This window comes from Giraffa tippelskirchi, chromosome 5 (assembly GCF_054371585.1).
Source record: "Giraffa tippelskirchi isolate mGirTip1 chromosome 5, T2T-mGirTip1v1.2.pri, whole genome shotgun sequence".
Classification (NCBI taxonomy): Eukaryota; Metazoa; Chordata; class Mammalia; order Artiodactyla; family Giraffidae; genus Giraffa; species Giraffa tippelskirchi.
Window position 1 is genome coordinate 133,032,927 of NC_137279.1, and position 23,296 is coordinate 133,056,222.

General features: G+C 37.3%; 1 long non-coding RNA gene across 3 annotated transcripts in view; it reads left to right on the forward strand.

Moving 5' to 3' along the window:
• The first annotated feature begins 2,425 nt into the window (after nt 1-2,425).
• The window catches only part of LOC145504612 (uncharacterized), a 67,877-nt gene continuing 47,006 nt past the window's right edge, over nt 2,426-23,296 (forward strand). Inside the window, exons 1-4 of one of the 3 annotated variants that reach the window (XR_014052327.1) lie at nt 2,426-2,457; nt 3,039-3,142; nt 22,411-22,564; nt 23,054-23,264. This is a non-coding gene — a long non-coding RNA (uncharacterized LOC145504612). Of the gene's footprint in view, nt 2,533-3,038; nt 3,143-8,381; nt 9,252-22,255; nt 22,565-23,053; nt 23,265-23,296 lie in introns of those variants that run through there. The other 2 variants (XR_014052328.1, XR_014052329.1) reach the window with 2 other exon arrangements.

Here is a 23,296-nt window from a genome sequence, read left to right on the forward strand (position 1 = left end):
GTTGCCATTTCCTTCTCCAATGAACACGGAGAACATAAAACAAGTCAATATGGTAGGGTCTAATAATCATGAAAAACTCTCATGAGTTTTGCACTCATGTCAGTCAGATGGTAATTCTGTGGGGCAGGGACTGTGACTGTGCCTAGCATATTCTGTAGCACATTGTAAGTATTAATACATGGTAGGTGATAGAGCAAACATACAAACACCTGTGACCTGAGTTCAAAGACCATGTTCTCAGTTACTATTAATACATTATGCTGAATGAATGTTTTGACATTTCTATAACTAACTTACAGCTTAATAGCTTTTGATTCATTGTTAATAGTAATAATAAGTAGTGGTTGTTACTTTTTTGAAGTCATTATCCTGTGTCAAAGTCAGTATGATGTACTTGCCATACTTTATCTTTTTTTAATCTTTCACTGGCCAAGAGGTTGCTGTTACTATTTTGATGATACTGATGAAGTAATAAACTGTCAGAGAAGTCAGGAACCAACCCCAGGTCATATAACATAAGTGTCATACTGAAGTTCTGATATATATATGATTTTAAGAAGTTAATTGCCTCGTTGCTGTTGTGAGGCTGGCAAGTCTGAAATGTATAAAGCAGGAGGACAGGCTGGAGTTTCAACAGCGGCTGACATTGCAGTCTAGAGTCATACTCAATGAGGTTGATTATAAAGACCTGACATTGAAGTCCACTAAAAACATTATACAAGACTGCATTCAAAAGAGAGCCCTCAAGGACCCACAGATGGTTTCCTAGTCTCCACCTCTGCTCAGTCAGTACTGCCCTAGACTTGGGCAATAGAACCTTTGGGTCAAGGCTCTGAGATAGGTTGGGACCTGGCACCTGGGACCCTTTGCTGCAATGCTTGCCCCTAGATAAATGTCTCCCTAAACAACAAAATACAGAGAAATTATAAGGGGTTAAAAAAATAAGCATGCATGCACAGTTGGGGGAAAATTATGGACAACAAAATACAAAAAACCCCCCAAAATCCCAATTGCAATTGTCACTTCTGAAGAGCTAGGAGCAAAAGCAGGGTACTACACATGTCCCCTGCACACACCACCACCAAAGGAGTGGGCAAAACACCCAAGCCACCCCTTCAGCCCAACCTCTGGACACACCCTTACCCTCACCCCATATAAGGAACCAGCTTGCCTCCCCTCTACAATGAACAAGCAAGCAAGGGAAGCTGCTACTTGTTTTCTTCCCACTACTACAGCAGGGGCCCCAACAAAGCCTTGCCTGAATTTCTTGCCTGGCCTCTTGTCAATTTCCATTGATTAAGGAGGCCAAGAACACTGGTTGGTAGTGGTTTCACGCTTAAAGCACCTTGCCTGGGTGAGTGTAACCCTCCCCAGGCAATACTATCTGAGGTCTATGGGCCTGATGAACATGTGCCCAGCAGGAGCCTCTGCCTGCTCTCTAGGCCATTGTCTAGGTGGTACTCTGGGCTCTGGATTTCTTTGCTCAGATGGTCTGAACCTGAATAATCCTCCCCCACAAGTTTTTATCATCCAAGAATGTACCACAAAGCCACTTCGCAGAAATTGTGAGCAGTGTTTCTAACTGTAAGCTTGGTGTTCACAGGATGCCTCTCGAGTTCCACCATGGGCGATGGAACTGGGAATAGTAAGAAAAAAATGAGTGGACTCTAGCTGGACACCAAGGACAAAGGCCAGGAGCTGGCCTATCTCATTCCAGAATTTTCCATCACAAACTCTGAGGAAACTAAGAGTTCTATATTTGAACATGTTCTTATCCACCATTATGAATATTTATTTGATGAGGTAGGATGGAATATGCTTATTTTAATGATTATTTAATTTCATTTATAAATGCTTCATTTTAACTGTTTAGATGTATGGTCTCCATTTGTACCCTTGCCCTGGGCTCCAATAATGTTAAGGATGGACTTCTTTTTAGGACCTCTTGATGATCATTCAGGGGTCCTTGAGGAAACGAAGGGGCTGAGAACACAGAGTGTGGGCTTCCCAATCTTATTTTTAATCAGAGTAGTGTTTTTATCTGTTTCTTATTTCAAATTTTGTTGGAAAAATAATAATTTTACTGGCTTAAAAATAAATACTTAAGGAACTTCCCTGGTAGTCTAGAGGTTAAGACTTCACCTTCCAACACAGGCGGTGAGGGTTTGATCCCTGTTCAGGGAGCTAAGACCCCACATATCTGGTGGACAAAACACTAAAACATAAAACAGAAACAATATTGTAACAAATTCAATAAAGAGTTTAAAAATGGTCCACATCAAAAAATCTTTAAAAAGTAAATGTTTGAAGAAAACCCCAGCAATTGTAAGACTAAAATTTAAAGGGACTTTCATGCTCATGCTCAGTTGCTAAGTCGTATCCAACTCTTTGTGACCTCATGGAGTGTAGCCTGCCAGGATTCTCTGTACATGAGATTTTCCAGGCAAGAATACTAGAGTGAGTTGCCATTTCCTTCTCCAAAAGGGCTATAGAAGTCCCCTAAAACACTGATTTTACTAACGAGGAAACCAGGTATTATGGAAGATTAGAGAGTTCCATAGTTTTGCTTAGTGCTCTTTACCTTCTTGGTTATGGTTGTGCCTTGCCTTTGGCTAGGCTCCTTGAAGAAGCAATCTGAGGTGGAAATACAGAAGCATTAAGTTTTCTTTAAGATACCCAACCTATTTTTTCAGGTACCTCCTCAAACTTACCTCAGTGGCTCAGTTAACCAGACTCCTCTCCTTGCATCTATATTTGTTGAAATTTGGGCATAAGAAAACTCAACCATTTTACAAATAAAAATTATGTGGTGCTGTTCCCAAGGGCAATAACATTTTAAGCTATTGTCTGATAGTAGAACAAAGCGTTTTTTGGTGAGCAAGTGTATTTTGAGTATGCAATGGATTTAAAGCAGCAGGAATTTTTTGGATTTGGGATATTACACCATATTTGTCCCCATCAGTTCCCCTCTAGAGGTATTAGTTACCTGGAAAGAATTTAAGTTTCTCACTTTTTTAAAAATTCTTTTAACCCCTCAGTTTGCAGGGAGAATCTAAAAGCAGTAATCCTACCTAACAGACGTCTCAGATTTGCCATCCCACGACCCATGAAGCAGCAGAATGTCACTGGAAGACATCTGGAGGTAAGAGGAGAACCTGTTCTACAGCAATGGGATCTTTAGCTTTCTGCTTGAGAGACCAGAGACTTAGAGTCCGTCTTGCCTGGGCTGAGCACACCTTCACAACCACTGCTTTTCTCCATACTTCCCAGTTTATTCTCCATTTTGAACTTTATCCCAGCCACTACTTTCCCCAGTCCTTCTCATCTCCTTTTCGTAGCTTTCAGCTTTTCTCTGCTCTCCACCAGCACTCTCCACATGCAACTGACTTCAGCCTTCCACAAGGCTCTTCTCACGACATCCTCTCCATTAAGATTTTTTTTTTTTAATAAATTTATTTATTTTAGTTGGGGGCTAATTACTTTACAATATTGTAATAGTTTTTGCCATACATTGACATGAATCAGCCATGGGTTTACATGTGTTCCCCTTCCTGGACCCCCCACCCACCTCCCTCCCCATCCCATCCCTCTGGGTCATCCCATTGCCCCGGCCCTGAGCCCTTGTCTCATGCATCGAACATGGAATGGTGTTCTGTTTCACATACGATAATATACATGATTCAATGCTATTCTCCCAGAACGTCCCACCCTCACCTTCTCCCTCAGAGTCCATAAAATTGTTCCATGCATCTGTGTCTCTTATTCTGACTCGCTAAAGATCTAAACGTAAGACCAGAAACTATAAAACTCCTAGAGGAAAACATAGGCAAAACACTCTCCGACATAAATCACAGCAGGATCCTCCATGACCCACCTCCCAGAATATTGGAAATAAAAGCAAAAATAAACAAATGGGACCTAATTAAAATTAAAAGCTTTTGCACAACAAAGGAAACTATAAGCAAGGTGAAAAGACAGCCTTCAGAATGGGAGAAAATAATAGCAAATGAAGCAACAGACAAACAATTAATCTCAAAAATATACAAGCAACTTCTGCAGCTGAATTCCCGAAAAATAAACGACCCAATCAAAAACTGGGCCAAAGAACTAAACAGACATTTCTCCAAAGAAGACATACAGATGGCTAACAAACACATGAAAAGATGCTCAACATCACTCATTATTAGAGAAATGCAAATCAAAACCTCAATGAGGTATCATTTCACACCAGTCAGAATGGCTGCTATCCAAAAGTCTACAAGCAATAAATGCTGGAGAGGGTGTGGAGAAAAGGGAACCCTCTTACACTGTTGGTGGGAATGCAAACTAGTACAGCCACTATGGAGAACAGTGTGGAGATTCCTTAAAAAACTGAGAATAGAACTGCCATATGACCCAGCAATCCCACTGCTGGGCATATACACGGAGGAAACCAGAATTGAAAGAGACACGTGTACTCCATTAAGATTTTATCATCTCACGTTCAATAGCTCAGTTTGCATCCCCTCAGGGTTGCGATTAAACTCCTATGGGAGATGGAGGAACACTGGCATTGTCTAAACTTTCCATCTCTGTGTGCTGATAGCCCAGAATCCCCATCTTGAGACTTTGGGGACACAGGAGCTCTTGGTGGAAGATTTTTACATTCTGGTCAGGAAGCAACTCCATTGCTCCAGGCAGCATACCCTGTGCACAGAGCATTGTTTCTGGTTGCAGCAAACCCTACAGGTAGAGGAACCCAAGATACTAGCTTAGCTGGTTCAGGACATTATCTTCTAATATGCGTAACAGTATGAGTAGGTAACAAGACCTAATTATATATGCTGGAAAAAAATCTGCTAATAATGATGATGACTCTAGATTCTGGGAACCAACAAAATGGGAATAAAAAATATAAAAGCATAATTTTGCTATGTAAAACCATTATAGTACTTATACTGTGCTCTCTGGTTTTTATACCTTACTACTATGCCACAATGATTATGCATTTTCTTATACATATTTTGCAATAATATTTTATATGTTTAATTTGATTATATACTATTTTCTCTTTATGTTCAGTTTTCAAAATCTGTTGTTCAAGTAATATAATTTTTTAATGCAACATGATTAGTTGTTCTCTTCATGCAAAAAAAATTAAAAAATCTGTATGTTTATCCAAAATATAGTGATAATGCAAGATATTCTTGACAAAACCACATATGCAGTTTCTATAGTATACTTGGAAACTCCAAGATATTTTGTCTGCATGTATTTATTATAAGATGTATAATATTAACAATATATGATATAAAATAATGCATAATTTATTAAATAGAGTATAATCTTGCTCTCTGAATTTGAAGTTAGGTTAAAGATGACCTAGGGGACCATAAAGACTACCGAATAATTGGATTTTCTAACATATTTCAGGTGGAAGAGACCAGAAACCACCCTTTCTCTTAGGAAGTCCCCTGGCTTATTGGAGAGGTTGTAATTGTTGTGGTTAACAATGTAAACTCTGGAGCCGCATTGTGTGGGTTTAAATTTCAGTTTTGTTACTTATTGAACAAATTACTTAGCCTCTCTGTGTCTTAGTCTCCTCATGTGTAAAATGGAGATAATAACAGAACCTACTCCATAGAGCTTTTGTAAGAACCAAACCTCTTATTACATATTCTATTTTTTTTTAACTTTTTTTTTTTACCAAATCAGTTTTACTTTTCTCAAAATGGTTAGGAGACCTGGAAATCCAGATGGTAAAAAAATTGTTTGATAGTTCTGGCAAGGGAATGTCATCCCTCATTTGTGATGAGTTATAAGCAGAGATCAATAGAATCCTATGAGAAAATTAAACATCTTCAACTGAAGATTCCCAAATGCTTGACTTAGTAGTTGCCTATTTATCCCAATGGACTTCAAGATTAAGCTCAAAGTTACTGTGAATATTTGTTCTATTTGAACAGAAGGCTGGGGTTAGACATAAAAATTGTTAACAACTGATTGCATTAACTTGCACCTAAGCATTATATTTCTTTAAGTTTTATATATATGTATAATTTACTTAAGTAAATATGTATATATATACATATATATATAGTGTTAAAATAACAAAAAAGTTAACACAGTAAGAATGGCATATGTATGTATAAATTACATACACACATGAATGGAAGCAGGTACTAAAATCAAATATTCAGGCTATTTGGGAAACCTATTTGCTTACACAGAAGACCATAGCTTAAGCACCATTATTCACCCTGTGACAGGTACTGGAGCTGTAGATATGGTATCTGAGAGGAAATAAACAGTCTTACACATGCACACCTTGCAAACAAAAACTAAAACTGATGATTGTTGTCACTTCTCCAGCAACTTTGACAAAATGTTTTCATTCCACTAAATTAAGTGGGAAGAACACGGGGAATCCTAGATGCTAAACCTGCCTTTGCTTCTGAGCATCTCTGTGGGCTTGGGCCGACTACTTCAGTTCTCTGAGCCTCAGCTTCCTCAAAAGAAGTCTTGACTAGATGATTGATAAGGCATCCCCTAGATCTAAGATTACATAACTTTGAATTCCTTACATGTGAGGAGTTTGAAGGAAGATGGAGCCAAATCAATTTTGACAGGAAATAAAATGTACGGGGCTCAGAAATAAAACTACTGAAAGACCTGAAGTAAAAATATAAACTCCAGGTGACAGTTCTTAGAAATTTGTATCAATAATTATTTTACATCCTTTTAAAAGGCTGTATACTTTGCCCTTTACTAATTTCTAGTTTTAGGTATGTTTTTTAGAAATACCATTGCTAACCATGAACAATTATCATCTCTCATGTCATAATTAACCATTTCTTTTTTTGAATGTTGATTAAAAGGGGAATAAAATCTTTCCTTTTGATAGGTGCCATTGCTTGACAATTACAAGTCCCAGAATATGTCACAAAATAAGGTGTTGGTTAATCTTTAAACCTGATCTTTGTTAGTTTGAGTCCTTAAAATCAGGAAGATTTTATGCTATAAGAACCTACTTCTTGATAACTATATTGAAGTTTCATTACCAAAAATGTATCATGGCCTCCTAATTAAAAACATAAAATTCTCCATATTACTGGATGGTTGCTATATGTCAAACACTGTATTAAACATTTATTTAGTCCTCACCATAATCTACTGCAAGAAGTGCTATAAAAGCTCTTTTTACAGATGAGGAAAGTAGAATGCACAAATTTTAGTTACAAGTTTGTAAACATCAGATTTAGAACTCAAAACCTTTGTCAGTTTGGCTTTAAATGTTACACAATGTTTTAAATTATCGTCATTGGCAATGTTGTAAATGCTTAGTTTTCAATAATTCATTTTAATTTGAATACATATCATGATACTGGAATATTTCATAATTGATGGATTTAGTTCTTCTGTGCAATGTATGCATTCTTTCCACCTATAGTACTTTCAAATCTGACAAGGGAATATTATCCTCTAATCAGTGACCACATCTTGAGAGTATTTTATTTAACAGATATCTAAATGAACTTATTATATACTAATCACCAACCTCTTACAGATATCAAGCCAATTAACTATCACTCTAATAAAATGAGTAAATACTATTATTATCTTTTATATACATATGATTTTACAGAGGAGAAAACTGAGACAGAGAAAGGTTAAAACTCCTGCCTGAGACCATATGGCTAGTGAATGGCTGGAACTGAAACTCAGGTAGTCTGCCTCAAGAGTCCGGGATTTTAACTAACTTATTGCACTTGGGATATTTTGTTTGTTTGCTTGCTTGCTTGTTTTAATTTTTGATATTGTCTTCTCACTTCGTAGTTTTAGAGGTTTGAGCTTAAATGAACTGCTCTGACGATTGACAGATATTTGGCACCTCTCATAGGACTGCATAGTGAACTCACACAGGACTAACCCGAAACCATCCCCAGCACTTGAGAATGTGCTGCCTAGTAGGCACTGGACAAATGCCACAGGCCACACAAGTTTCAGAAAAACAAATATGGTGTATCAGTCTTTTTACTGCACTTGATTAACATCATAAATAGTTTGGCAGTGATCTTCTTAGATAGTTTTGCAGTGATAAGAATTCTAGGAAGAAAAGTAGCAAGCATAGAGTTTGATTTCAAAGTTTGTCCATGCTAGTTACTGAGCTAGTTTTTTCTCAGTATGGAAGCATTTCCCAAAGGCTTATATTTCAAATTTGAGTCTTTCTGGGCTCCACTGTATCGATGAGCTCCTTATTTTAGCAAGCTCAGCTAACATGAAGGCCATCACCTCACTATTGGGTGGGAAGTCTTGAAAGGTGGGTAACTTTGGCAGCATACCAACTATATCAACTACACACCCCCACTTTTCCTATCCTCTCTGTTCCTTTCTCCCCACAGGGTGCCTAAGAAAACAATCGGGTTATATTAGCTTGGCTTTATGGAAAAACTCAACTAACATATTTAACACACTGGCTACGGGTTCATTAAAAACTGCCTTACGAAGTTGGCCCTGATACCAAGCAATATGAGGAGGAAAAAGCAAATTGTATTGAAAATCAAGACTTTCCAGCTGTTAGAATGAAACCCCCCAAGGGCCATGGAGTTGTAATGTCTCAAGAATGGAAAGAAAGTGCTGACAGCACTGCATTTCTGATGGCACCCACAGTTAGTAGATATGCAGGTGATCCTGATGAGTTTAAGCTTCCTTCCCAGTTGGCGGACAGATGCTGTGACTGCGGTAATAGTGGGTGCATGAAGAGACCCCAGCAAGAGTATAAGTGAAGGGAGGGAGCCTTCCTGAAGACATGAATATCAAAGCCGAATGCTGATAGAGGACACAGTCAATCAGCTTAGCTGGTGATGGCAGGCTCCTGCTGTGATAAAAAATATGAGGCAAATCTGATAAAAAGCATATTTTTAAACTGCTGTGCTTGAGACAGCATGGTTTAGTGCTTGGGCTTTCTCCCCAGTTCAGTTGCAAACTAAGCTGGCTCTGAGAACCTCTCCCTGCTTGGGAAAGCTGCTCCTCCAAGACAGGGCCGACATTTTTGGCATGGTGGTCTGGAGAAGTTTGCATTGGCACCCTCTGGATTGAAACTGGACGCTGGATAAACAAAGTTCTGCAGTTCCCAGTGCTGCCAGACCCTTAAACTCCATAAACATCAGTATTCATCCCCCGCCCCCACTCCAGTGAAAATGAAAAGAAAATGAAACTGCGTTGGAGATTGTTTCCCTTGAATAAACACCAAACATACTCCAAAAACCAAAGCTGCTCTCCTCTCTGATATTAAACCCAGTAATTACACTATGAAACCTAAGCCTATAAATTCAAGCTTGGGAAGGTAAAATTGTGGAGAGGGAGAAACCTAGTAAAACGTGTCCACCCGTCCAAGTATAGACCTTTTTCTTTTGAATGCTCTTCAGTATGATATAAATCTCACTCCACTGCAGTGAAAATCATTACACCCCACTGTTTCTACGATGTACCTCCCTTTCATACTCAGAATACTTGACTCAAATGCATAAGCATTCCAGGTACAAGAAAATTGGTGCCCTTCAGTATGTTAGAGTTTATTTTCTGTGTCTGGCAATGTGTGTTTCCCCCACATATCTGAAATGATGAAATCTTTGAAAATAGATGCTGGGGCTGTGTTATCCTGTCTAACAGGTAACCGGCTTACCAGGAGGCTAAGTGTCCGAGAACAAGTTATGTTGTTTCAAATCAGGCCCAATTTTGGGTTGTCTGTTTGCTCAGGTGGCCACCATTCTCCTGAATAAAATAATATCATTCAGGTCTCCTCAGAACTCTGGCTACAATGACACTCTTCCCCTAGTCATTCAGAATGAAATTCAGGCAACAAGACTTGAAAGAAGATTTTTTTGGCCTCACTTCTTTATCCCTATTTTGCCTTCTTCTGAAGGTTGCATTAGTTTGAAAATAATGACAGAAGAACTTTGAGTTTCAGTTCAGAATTTATTTGATTCATTTAATCTTTTAAGATAGAGAAAGGTTTGGACAATTAAAAGAAACTTTTTTAAAGAAAAGTTTTCTTATACTTGAAAAAATAGACCTTTTCCTGTTTAATAGAATGTTTTATATGCCAGAAAGGCTAAAGCTAATATAGCAGTGAAATAAATAAACCCTCAGCCCTCTTGGCCAAATGTACCCCTTAGAACTGGATTTCTCAATTTTGTATTTAAAGGGAATTTGTCTATATTTTGGGATATGTATTTGTGCGTACTTTTGCCCTTTCTTTCCAAACTATTCTGTTAACAATATCTTTCTCTCTCTTTCCAGAAAGATGCGATTAGGGTCTTATCTTGCTTTTTTAATGTGGCTCTCTGCTTCCTTAATTTAGGTCACAGCCACATTTGTGCCAAGCAGGGCCTTGTACTGGGCCATCTTGCCACATCTCTAAGTGCACCTGCTGGATGGCAAGGTCAGTGCCTCCTAGCTCCGTGTGGTGCATACCCCTTCCACTGACCCAAACTGGAAACAATTTAAACTTTGCTTGTGGCCTTTTCTTTCTCTCCCACATTCTATTTCTATATGTTCTCAAGCCTTCTTTTCCTCAGGCAAAAATAGATGAGAGTCACCACTTTTTATTGTCCTGGTGCCATGGTGTGTTTTACTCTGCAGATGATAGCCTTTCACACACCTGTGAACACATAGATAAGCAGGATGATGCATAAAAACTATTTTATTAAAGGCTAAGTTTTGCTAGAGACACAGCTATGTGGGGCTGTGGGCTCCCATTCTAGCACAGCTTCCTTCAACTGCCTAACATTCAACTTTTATAATTGTCTGTCTATTAATTTCTACTCTAAAATGACACACTAAGGAATCCATCTTAAGAGTAAAAAGTAGAACAAGATAGTAAGCCCAAACAGATATGAGACACATTTCCAAGTTAAATGGTACAACTAGAGTCTCAACTTTCTAATGGGCTGATATTTATAAACTTATGCTAAAAAAAAAAAACAAAAAACCCAGAGCCCTACTAATGTGACAATGGAATAATAGTGATGTTTAATACAGTTTTTAAAAACTGTGTTGGCCAAAGGGTAACTTCACATTTGGGTAATAGAAGAGAGGATGGGTTATCGGAGTGAACAGGGATTGGATAGAACAGGAAGATGAGAAAGACAGAAAATAAACTATGAAGGGACTTCACTGGTGGTCCAGTAGTTAGGGGTTAAGAACCTGTCTTCCAATGCAGGGAATGTGGGTTCCATCCCTGGTAGGGGAAGATTCCGAATGCTGTGGGGCAAATAAGATCTATGCTGCAACTAAGATCCGACACAGCCAAATAAATAGTTATTAAAAAAGAAGAAGAAAGAAAATGCATTATGAGAAAGGCCCACAGTCTAGTTAAGACTTTGGGGTCTTCTGTGTTATGATGTAGTTTTTCAGTAAATACATCCTAGAAAGTCAAGTGATTATCTGAAGGGGTTATCATGTGTGTGGGATCTCAGATTCAAGAGCACAATATAATCAGTTCATTTGCAAATTTCAATTAGGGTGGGCAGGACAAAGTAGGAATGAACACTAATTGTTGTCAACCGCATTCACAATGGCTATATTCGTATCTCAGAATGCCCGTTCTGTTAATTTAGAACAGCAGATATAACTGATAAAAATATCTCTCTTAGCTGTGTGGAACTGTGTTCCTCTTAGAGAAGTCTATTTAAGAAATATATTCAATGAGGAATGAAGTTGTATTATCTTAAAAAAGGTTACTGTCATCAAGTAACAATCAAGTGACAATTGTTCTCCAACAGAATCATAAACAAAGGGAACTGACCATACAAATGAGTAACTAATTAGTGTCAGAGTGTATACTCACTCCCCTAGATCACGTGGATCAAGGTACACCTACATTTCCTGAACAGCCTTTTTCATATGACTATAGCATGGGGTATAGTTGATTAAAATTTAAAATTATTTTACTTTATGACTCTTTAGTTTCCTCAATAAGACTTAGGAGTCACCTTGGAATCATTAACAACCAAATTACAAATAGCATAAAGCAGTATCTTCTAACAACTTGTTTCCTAAATTCTATTCTTACATTTTGGTTTGGTTAAGATAACCTAAGGACACATACAGATCTTTTAAAATGATGAATTCATAAAAAAGGAATTGTTAAGAATCAAGGGAAGAACAAGAGAAAATTATAATCAAGTCCTTCTTCCCTTGCTTCACAAAGAAAGTGGTGAGGAAGAGGCACAATTCACTCAGTTATTCTGAATCTTTCTTTCAACCAGTTCCCCTGATGTTTACCCCATTCCCACTCTCTTAGTCTGGAAATTTATGGTCCTATACTTGTCATTGCTTTGGATAGAAAGAATCACGTCCTCTGGTATCTCAAGCTCTCGATTCCCCTGTTATAATTTCCTGGTTAATCAAGCACCATCTGTTTTATAACTTTCATGTTTTTCTCTTTTTTTTTGTTTCTAGTCTATTCTTGCTCAATTTCTTTATTCTACTAGCATTGTGTGGTATGTTTGTAAATATACATATCCTGCACTAAGTGGAACCGCAAAAGGAAAGGAAGGATGAGTCACATACAGAGTCTGCCATTTTGAACCAGTCTCTCATGAAAAGATTTCTTGGAGAAAGACTACTACTGGCTCAGTACTGGGGTAAAAAGGGACCAGGAGTATTAGAATATGGTGCTGTGCTTTTACGTAGTAGTTCTGTTCATTTTTTACTCTGTCCTGTTTTCTGTCTATCCTCTCATTAAAAAATTATTCTGATTTTCATAGCTTTATTTTGCTCTCTCATATCTGCTACTACAAGTTCCCCTCATTCTTCTTTGAAAAAGTGAAGTCGCTCAGTTGTGTCCAACTCTCTGCAACCTTATGGACTGTAGCCCACCAGGCTCCTCCATCCATGGAATTTTCCAGGCAAGAATACTGAAGTGGGTTGCCATTTCCTCCTCTCATTCTTCCTTATTTCTTAGTTATTAGTGGCATTATTTTTTCTAAATATTCTTGATCATTTTTTCTCATTGATGTAATTATATTAACTCTGGGTACACATGCAAATGGTTTTTGATATGTAAAAATATCAATCAAGCAATTTTATCATCATTTCAGATAATATATATTTTAAGTTAGCAAACTTCATTTATGAGATATAATAGTTTTCCACAGACTTGGGAAGACATAGTCATAAGACTTCATTATTAAAAGGGGTGTAGGACATGTTTGAGAGATTTTTCAGATTTACAAAAGACATCAAAAATTATACTGTATCATAAAATTATAATAAATTTGAAAGTAATTTCAATAAAAATCTCATTTTCAACATTAAAACTTCTTATCCAAGAATATGATAAATCTCATCATGTATTAAAGACTTCTCACACCTCTTAGTAAAATTTTATAATTCTGAGTGTTTTATATAAACTTAGGTATATTTGTTTAAGCTTATGTCTATTTTATATTTTTGTTTCCTATTAAGAATGATATTTTTTTTTTGAGGTTTATTTATAGTCTTAAATAGCCTTTACTTATATATTTAAAACTATAAATTTGTGTCCATCACCTCTACAATATCCTTGGATGAGTAGTCGCCCACTGCGGTTCTCCCTCTTCCGTGAGTTGTTCTACTTTTGTGTTGTCATGGTTGATAACCACATTCAAGTCTTCTGTTTTGTCTATATAAATTTTATACACTGAAGGGCCAAACTGTACTCTGGGATTACATTTTATCCTCTATTGGTTGAGTGTTCTGACCTTAAGTTGCTCAAAGAATGTCCCTAAGGTCTGAATCGTGTAGATTCTCTTTCTTGATTTTTATGTCATGATTTCTAACTGATTTTATTGAAAATCTATAAAAGTTACTTTTTTATACAATTATTTTGTAGATTATCCACTTATTAAATTAGTTCATATTAATTTGAATACATTTAATTGATTCTTTGGATTTTCTAAACAGGAAATTTTAGGTAAGAAATTATATTATGGACAAATAATTTCCATGTCCCAGTATTCATATATTTCATGCCTTTTCCTTGTTTTTTAAAGAGGCTAAAATTTCTAAAGGTGGCAGTTTTTCATTCTTTTCTTGTTCTTTGTTAAATGATAATGCCTTTAGTGTTTAAACATTAAACATATATTGACCAAAGTTATTTACTTATTTATTCATCACCTTTTTTTTAACGTGTCTGAGTATTGAGAATTATAGAAGTACAGAAAGCAAAATAAAGACTATTGATAAATTTAATGCAATCTCAATAAAAATACTTAGCAAAATGATTCTGAGATTTATGCAGGATGGAGACTTCTTAAAAATAAGCAAAATCTTTTATAAAAGAACACTAAGAAGAAATTTTCCCTGTATGATAATAAATATATTTATGAAATATAATAACAAATATAATTACAAAATTATAATGGAGTGTTCAATACATACCAACTCTACAGTTATAGATTTAGCAGGTAAAAATATGGGAAACCAGCTAAATTTGTATTTCAAGTAAACAATGAATAATTTCTCTTATCATAAGTATGTTTCATTCAATATTTGTAACACAGTTATACTAATTCATATTTAACTGGAAGTCTTATGCTTTACTGGCACATTAACTGAATGCTTATATGCATATATATATGTGCATATAGATGTAACCTGTGTACCACTGAGGTACAGAATGGAGGGACAGACATAACTCTCACAGAACTCTCAGAAATAGCAAAAATAAATACTTAAAAAAATTATTTAATTAATTTATTTTAATTGGAGGATAATTCTTTACAATGTTGTGATGGTTTTTTCCATACATCAGTTCAGTTCAGTTGCTCAGTCATGTCCGACTCTTTGCGACCCCATGAACTTCAGCACAACAGGCCTCCCTGTCCATCACCAACTCCCAGAGTCCACCCAAACCCATGCCCATTGAGTTGGTGATGCCATCCAACCATCTCATCCTCTGTTGTCCTCTTCTCCTCCTGCCCTCAGTCTTTCCCAGCATCAGGGTCTTTTCCAATGAGTAAGCTCTTCACATCAGGTGGCCAAAGTATTGGAGTTTCAGCTTCAACATGAGTCCTACCAATGAACACCCAGGATTGATGGCCAACATCAATCAGCCACAGGTATACATGTGTCCCTCCATCCTGAAACACCCTCCCACCTTCCTCCTCACCCTATCCCTCTGGGTTGTACCAGAGCACTTGCTTTGGGTGCCTCTGCTTCATGCATCAAACTTACACTGGTCCTCTATTTTACATACTGTAATAAACATGTTTCAATGCTGTTCTCTCAAATCGTCCCACCCTCGCCTTCTCCCACTGAGTCTGTTCTTTCCATCTGTATCTCCTTTGCTGCCCAGCATGTCAGATCATCATTACTGTTTTTCTAAATTCCATATATTTAGTATTAATATACAGTATTTGTCTTTCTCTTTCTGACTCACTTCACACTGTAAAATATGCTTCAATTTCTTCCACTTCATTAGGACTGACTCAAATATGTTCCTTTTTATAGCTGAGTAATATTCCATGGTGTATATGTATCACAGCTTCCTTACCGTTCATCTGCTAATGAACATAGATTGCTTCCATGTCCTAGCTACTGTAGATAGTTCTGCAATGAACACTGGGGTACGTGTGTCTCTTTCAATTCTGGTTTCCTTAGGGTGAATGCCCAGCAGAGGAATTGCTGGGTTGTATGGCAGTTTGATTAAACTTAAAAGCTTTTGCACATTGAAGAAAACTATAAGCAAGATGAAAAGACAGCCTTCAGATTGGGAGAAAATAATAGCAAATGAAACAACTGACAAAAAATTAATCTCTAAAATATACAAGCAGCTTATGCAACTCAATACCAGAAAAACAAACAACCCAATCAAAGAGTGGGCAAAAGAACTAAACGGATATTTCTCCAAAGAAGAAATACAGACAGCTAATAAACCAATGAAAAGATGCTCAACATCACTCAGTATTAGAGAAATGCAAATCAAAACCACAGTGAGATATCACCCATCAGAATGGCCATCATTAAAAAGTCTACAAACAATAAATGCTGGAGAGTGTGTGGAGAAAAGGGAACCCTATTACACTGTTAGTGGGAATGCAAACTGGTACAGCCACTATGGAGAACAGTGTGGAAATTCCTTAAAAAAACAGATAATTGATACTCAATAGATAGTTCAAAACAGTTCTGGGTGTACTTAAGTACTTAATATATGATAAAAGCAGTTTTCAAAATTAGTGAGACAGTAGATAAATTAGTTTTAAAACATCAGTGGTATAATTGGTCATCCATTGGAAAGAGAGCTAATTAAACTAGACTGCTACCTAACACTTAAATTCCTGGCAACTAGGAAAAAAAAAAATGAAGACACTGTAAGAATACATTTCATCTTTTTAGAATGAGCAAGATATTTCTAAATAAGATGCAAAACTTAAAATATGCAAAAGGAAAACATTGTAGACTTTAAATTAATTATAATTTCTTTCAACAAGTCTATAAAGAAAAGTAATATATTGGTAAAAATATAAGAATAAAATGTATAATAATGTTTAAAATGATTGCTACAAATTAAGAAGAAAAGTTGAAAAATGAAGACTGAGAAACTATACAGATAAAAAATTTTAAACCTATTAATAATGAAGAGAATTCAAATCAACAATGACAAGTTGTCAGTTTTCACTTTTCAAATTTATAAGAACAAAGATAAAATATATAATTTTGACAAAAATAGGAAAAAAGCACTCCATGAAGTATTTTGTAGACTATTCAGTGTTGTGATACAATATTTTTCAGAGAATACTTGGCTTTATTTAACAATATTTTGTTAACTGTACTCTTTGAAATTTTGCTTTTAGGAATCTCATCTACCAAAATATTTACACATGTGTACAAATATAAATTTCAATGATCATAGTTTCTGTATTGTTTTATTAGGAAATATAAAAACCTAAATACCCACCATAGTACACAGAATACCAAGTTTTAATGTCTAGAGCCTGAGACTATTACTTTCTATGACAAAAAGAGGACCATAATTTAGTTCCAAATTTGACTTATAAATTAGAATATTAATAAGCTAAGAATTTTGAGATGAGAAAATTATTTTGGACTATCCAGATGGGCCCTAAATACCGTCACAAGTGGCCTTGTAAGAGAGAGTCAGAGGATAATTTGACACACTGGAGAGAAGGCCACATGAAAATGGAGCAGAGAGAGATTTGAAGATGCTGTCCTTGAAAACTGCAGTGATGTGGCCACAACTCAAGGAATGCTGGCAGGCTTCAAGAGGCAAGGAATGGATTTTCCCTGAGCGCCTTTGGAGAAATCAAAAACTGGAAGAGGCAAGGAATGGGTTCTCTGGAGGGAGTGTAGCCCTCCTGCCAAGCTGATTTTAGCCCAATACTGATTTCAGGCTTCTGGTCACAGTATCATAAAAAAATAAGATCCTGTTATTTTAATTCATCTAGTTTTTGCTTAATTGTTACAGTGGCCACAGGAAATTAATACACCCACCAAAAGGGGAATAGTCATATAAATTATGTTCTGTCAATATACAGAAATTTAACCATTGCAATAAGTGGTGGCTTTATATATATACATGAAAATTTTTCTAAGGTATAAATTTAAGCAGTATAATATTTAGACTATGTGTGTGAAAAAGAAAAGTAAGCCTCTATGTGTGTTCACGTAAGTACAGAGGTGAGTACTTATCTAGATATTATTTTTAAATGTAAAAGTGTCATATTTACCTATAGAAAGGGTGTAGGTTGGAGGGTGAAGGTAGAGAATTTTCACAGTATTAATTGTTTAGGTGTTCTGCAACATGCATAATTTGTATAATATTTGTATCATTTTTAAAAGTGGTAAGAATTTCTCCAAACTATATTTGCAGATTCCAAATATCCAATCTCGACGACTCATTAAATATTTGTCTCCTTCACTAGACTTAAAGTTGCTTGAGAGTAAGAACTTGGTTCACTCTTGTTTCCAGCACCTAATGCACTGCTGTCACATAAAATACTTTAAAAAAATATGTCTGGAATGAATGATGGGCTGTAATGTCTGTCAGCAGCAGCCAAAAGTGAGCACACCCATAAAATGACAGCCAAGGAAGGCAATACCGAAGCAAATGACAGTTCATACCTTCGTTTCTCCTGTCCTTTCCCTCCAAGAATATGACAGCAGCAGCAGCAGCTTAAGCAGGAAGATAATCTTAAACAACCCACCTCTGTTTCCATCAGGCAACTAGTTCACTGTCACAAGCTTGGGATATTCTGAGGGGATCCCAGCTGGCGTCGCTCTTATTGTAATGCCAAGGACAGAGTCTTGTCAGTCAAAAGCAGTATGGTGAATCAGTGCTCATAGACACAGGGCAAATCCAGAATGCCATTTGTAAGAACAAGTATGGCTCCTTTCCTGCAGAAGTTTTCAGGGCAGAGACCAATGTCTTTGCCACCCCTGTGAGAGAAGGGTTTGCATGACTGAGGCAAAGCAGAGAACTGAGCCAGCTGACTGCCTTGGCCGATTGGCATCCCATACTACCTGTGGCTGCCGTGGACCGGGATCTGTGCAGGCTGAGTGCATGAAGGCTCTGGTGCATGATACATTTAAGGAAAAATTAATCTGAAAAAAAAAAAGCACATAGCACTCAAATGTCTAGCTATGTTTATAGTAGTTGTGGGTTAAATTTCACTTCACGGGCTTTGTCCCTTACATTGACAAGTTAGATAAGATGATCTCATTTCTTAAATAATTTTTTGTGTTTAGGTATTTCTCTGGTAATTTTGTATTACAATTTAAAAATAAACTAGCCTATGCCTATACTCATGTTGGTTATGTTATTTTGAACTTGATTTCTGAGACTCCTGACAGCTTTTGAAAGATTTAACCACTGGCAGCAAGAAAAACTCCTATAGAATCTGTTTGACAATTTTTTTTTCTTCTGAAAAAACGGCATCATTTAGCAGGTAATATATTGCAGTAAAAATATGGTTATGCAATAATGGTTCATTAGCATGACAAATCATAACATAACCTTTTCTATTAAATGTAGAAAGCAATTTATTGAAATGAAGACATCTTCTTCCCTATGGCGCTTTTCCATAGTCATTGGTTTGAAAGGATTTTTTTTATTATTATTCAAAACAGTCATTTTGATTTGCAAGGAGATAACAGTTGTTCATGACATTTTTATTTCTGCATAAACAGATTTCCATTTTGGCGAAGGTTAATACAGTAGGAATTTGTTTTTACTTTTGGATATACTATGATACCACTAGAGCACTTTGTTTGGTATGGAACTGCTAATTTATCCTTTATGCCTTTACGATCTTGTCAGGGCCACATGTCTCCCTTAGTTTTTCTAATCTAAAATAATCCCAGTGAAATCCTTTGATTGTCTGTTTGGACCTGCTCCATTCCTAAAGCAGGAATGTAATGGGCTTTATGGCACTACTTGGGAGTAATTTATCCAGCAGAGTGACTATAGATACTTGTTTTAATAAGAATATGCTTTATGGTAAGTGGGGACTGCTATTTAATTAGCCAAAGGGAAAGTAGTTCATGATACAATCTGTTCCAATCATCTTGGACATTAAACAAAAAGTCAGGCTAAGTTATTTATGTACATGCACTTTATTTGCAGTTGCTTTGAGCAAACCTCTTCTCTGAAACTTTATAGCATTTTCTGAGTGAGCTGAATTGTAGCGGGGAGGAATAGGGGAAGAAAGGGACATGAGATTATCCCATAAAATTTTTGAAGAAGAAACAGAAGGTTTGCTTATTGCTATCAAGGTTGTGAGTACAGCCATACCAAATGGAAAACAGGCAGAGAACTATGATTTATCATCTGCCATTTGGTACTTTGCATCTTTAGTGCTTTGTTGGTGGAAGAATGTTGCAGGATGTTAGTAAAGCATTATGGGTGTGTGTGTGTGTGTGTTACTGTGTGTGTTTCCCTTAGATTTCCATTGCCTTCCACAGAAAGATGTTTCTGAAAATTCACAACTATGGTCTTATACTTTTTATTTTAAAAAAAGTAAAAGACATTTAAGATGTTCAACAAAGATCCAATCATTTTAATTCTTAGAGTAAAATTAAGCAGATGGACACATCTTAAGAAATTTTTCCTTCCTAAGAAAATTATAATGATGATACAATGAATATGCACACATGCTCAGTTGTGTACAACTCTTTGTGACCCATGGGCTTCGGCGAACCAGGCTCCTCTGTCCATGGGATTTTTCTAAGCAAGAATGTTGGAGTGGGTTGCCATTTCCTCCTCCAGGGTATCTTCCCAACATAGGGATCAAACCCACATCTCCCGAGTCTCCAGCATTGGCAGGTGGATTTTTTACCACTGAGCCACCTGGTAATAAATGTAAGTAGTATTTTTTCTAATTGACCAACACTTATGGCAAGTAAGTAACTGATGATTCAAAGGACTGCTACAAGTATGTTTGTGGATGGATGAAAAAAAGGAAACAAAATATGAGACTTTAATCCTAGAATATCAACTCACAGATTATGGCTTGCTCAGTAGGTATATTTTTCTCTCTACCTTGGTATAAACTAGAGCTTCCTGGTGGCTCAGTGGTAAAGAATCTGCCTGTAATGCAGGAGCTGGCGAATACTCAGGTTTGATCCCTGGGTCAGGAAGACCTGCTGGAAGAGGGCATGGCAACCCACTCCAGTATTCTTGCCTGGGCAATCCCATGGGCAGAGGATCCCTGGTGGGCTAGAGTCCATAGGGTCACAAAGAGTCGGACATGCCCGAAGCAACTTAGCATGCACACACAGGTGTAAAGTACTCAGACTCACCTGTTGTAAGCACAAAGAACCCAGGTGCTGAAATCATGGTTCCATTCCACTTCACTCTCAGGTGTTTGGGAAGCAAGGTTTAAACCACCTTCCCTAGTTTTTCTCTCCACTAGGTAGCCCTGCCCAGAGAATCACATGAGCTAACATTTGGGAGTGCCTTTTGTAGAGTGGATGTCTAGTGTAAGTTAACACTTGCTTGTAAAACTCTGTGAGCATAAGGTTTGGATTATAATTGTGTTTGCATACCCTCATGCAGGGCATTCTGCATAGCCAGGCTCCCTAACTGAAATCTGGGTGAACTGGTCTCTGCTCTCCAGCAGTTTGAGGCATTCTGCCCGTGTTTCCTGTCACATCTATTATTTTGTCCATAGTGCATGTTTTGCTCTTTTCAAAATGACTTATAAAACTACAACTCAAACTAGTGAGTTTCAAATTATGTAGTTTTTCTCCAGCCATCTGAGCAACAAATCATTACCTTCACAATTCACCAGTCTCTCAGTAGCAAGGCGAAGAAAGACGTGGTGCCCAGTCTAGAGGCACAGTGTGAACCAAGAACTCTAGTGACTGGCCAGGAAGTCAATGTTAATGATTACCCTACATAAGATCATTGTATAATTTTCATGTTATTTTCATTTTACACCTTTAGTTTCTCTCCATCATTAGCAGGTTTTCTCCATCTCTTTGTTTTCTCCTAGGAAAGTCTTTTCAGCTGCCTAAACAACACCTCAAGAATGGTTGCGTATTGTTGTATCTTAGACAGCTCAGAGAGGTTACAAAAAGTTTTAGAGTCATTCCTGTTTTAACAATTGACTGCCACACAATACAGGTCATTAGGAAACAGAGGCAGTGCAATTGCCCCCATGAAATGACACTGGTTGAGTCTGTGTTTAGTGCTTTTAACGTAAGAAGTCAGAAAAGGAAATACTCAAGATCAAACTTTCCTTCAACTCTGCAGTCTCACACAACCTTCAGTGACTTGGAAAGTTTTCTGACAGGAGACAGTGTGCAGAGCGAGCAAGTCTCTCCCCTTCCTCCTCCTGAAGACGTGTAAGCAGCTGGTGCCTGCAAGCCCTGGCTGGAGGGGAGTAAATGCATGACTGATATTAAACAAATATAGACTTGTGCCAGGAACTCAGAAAAGATTCTATATACAATGGAATGGTACAGTTCAAATGGCCTGGCATGGTTCATGATCACTTCAGGTGTTAAGTGTCAAGGGTTGGTGTATCAGAGTCAATAATTTTTTAAAAGGCACTTCTTTGATTTTTCTTTGGCGTTCTCTAGGTTATTTTGCTACACTTTTCTTAGCATGGCATATCGTTTCATTGTGAAAATTGTTGATTACCATAAAGCTAGTGTTCTTCAATTTTTGTTGGTTTTCATTGTCAGATTTGATTCACTTTCAAGTGTCATGTTATTTTTAATCTTTTCTTAACAAATCGGTTTAACATCATTTTTCTTTCAACCCAAGAGTGCAACCGGAAAAGACAATGGCACCCCACTCCAGTACTCTTGGTGGATAATCCCATGGAGGGAGGAAGCTGGTGGGCTGCAGTCCCTGGGGTCGCTAAGAGTTGGACATAACTGAGCGACTTCACTTTCACTTTTCACTTTCATGCATTGGAGAAAGAAATGGCAGCTCACTCCAGTGTTCTTGCCTGGAGAATCCCAGGGATTCTATGGGGTCGCACAGAGTTGGACATGACTGATGCGACTTAGCAGCAGCAGCAGCAAGATTGCAGCTCATCGTCACCAATCTGAGCTGGGAGTGGGGATAAAAGTAAGTGTAAGTTCAGCTTCTGTTCATTACACTGGTGTTCAAAGGTCTGGGCCAGGCAATAGAAAGCTTGAACACACAGTTAGAAATGCATACATATCATTCATCAAGTAATACTTATGAGATGAGTCTACGTGGCACTGATCTAAGTGGTGAGCAGAATGAATTAAACACCCTATACCTGTTTTCCAGGATGGTGTCAGTCTTGTTGACACTGAAGCTGAGTGAGCCACAGTTGTCTTCATCTTGTTACACAATAGCTACTCAGCTGATGTGTTGACAAAATTGAATGAGATGTATAAAAAAGAAAAAGAAAAACCCTGAAAGTCAAGCAAACATAGAACTTAATAGGAATGAACTAGATGGGCTAGCACCTTTTTTATCATCAACTTCACAATGCTGGAAGTTCTGGAAGAGTTTAAGAGGAGTGGAGTGGATATCTAACTCTATATCAAGATTTATGCTTATAATTACCATTATGGTGTGTTTCAGCTTCCCAGATTAGCTCTAGTGGTAAAGAACCTCCCTGCCAGTGTAGGACATGCAAGAGACACCGGTTTGATCCCTGAGTTTGGAAGGTCCTCTTGAGGAGGAAATGACACCCCATTCCAGTATTCTTGCCTGGAAAATTCCATGGACAGAAGAACCTGGCGGGCTTCAGTCCATGGGACTGCATAGAGTCAAACACGACTGAGCATGCATGGTATGTTTCACATTGTATGGCTTACTTTTTAC